Source organism: Phytophthora parasitica (assembly GCF_000247585.1).
Source record: "Phytophthora parasitica INRA-310 unplaced genomic scaffold supercont2.8, whole genome shotgun sequence".
Lineage (NCBI taxonomy): Eukaryota > Oomycota > Peronosporomycetes > Peronosporales > Peronosporaceae > Phytophthora > Phytophthora nicotianae.
The window spans coordinates 242,267-242,854 of record NW_008648994.1 but is presented as its reverse complement, the minus strand read 5'-3'; positions in this window follow the sequence as shown (position 1 = coordinate 242,854).

The following is a 588-nucleotide window of genomic DNA, read 5'->3' as shown; positions in this document are numbered from 1 at the left end:
ACAATATCAAATTTATACTTTATTGCCCAATATATTACATGGTGGTCATACTTTACGTACCTTGGTAACAAGATGATAAGTTATTGTAAATTCCACCGCAGTCGTAAGTTCATACATATTCAGTTGCGGCTTGCAAATAATGTAGAAAGTCTTTTGTGACACGGTATTCCTTCTCAGCAAGCTCGCACGCATGATAGCTGACCTTCCTTGCAAGATTTACAGCCGGTGGTCTGCGTCTTGATATCGCTTACAACCAACATCCAGGATATATTTTCATACTCCGTCTCAGCTATAGATTGTAGAAACAAAAGTATGTCTTCGTACTCGCCCATATTCATTGAATATTAAATATGCCTCCAGTCTAATGAAAATGCACATAAATGTTGGCTCTCTGCCAATTATCGATGCAGTATGTATACATGCCTTCATACCTACAGTTCGTTGTATTTCCAAAGCGAGGCACGTCAACAAGCCCGAATCCGCTCCCCATCTCGGAAGACGGTGTTTTATCTGCGTGTACATCAGACCAGCAGCGCTGGTGGAGGCATAAACTCACCGAATATCTTCTTGCGATAACAGGACCTCGCC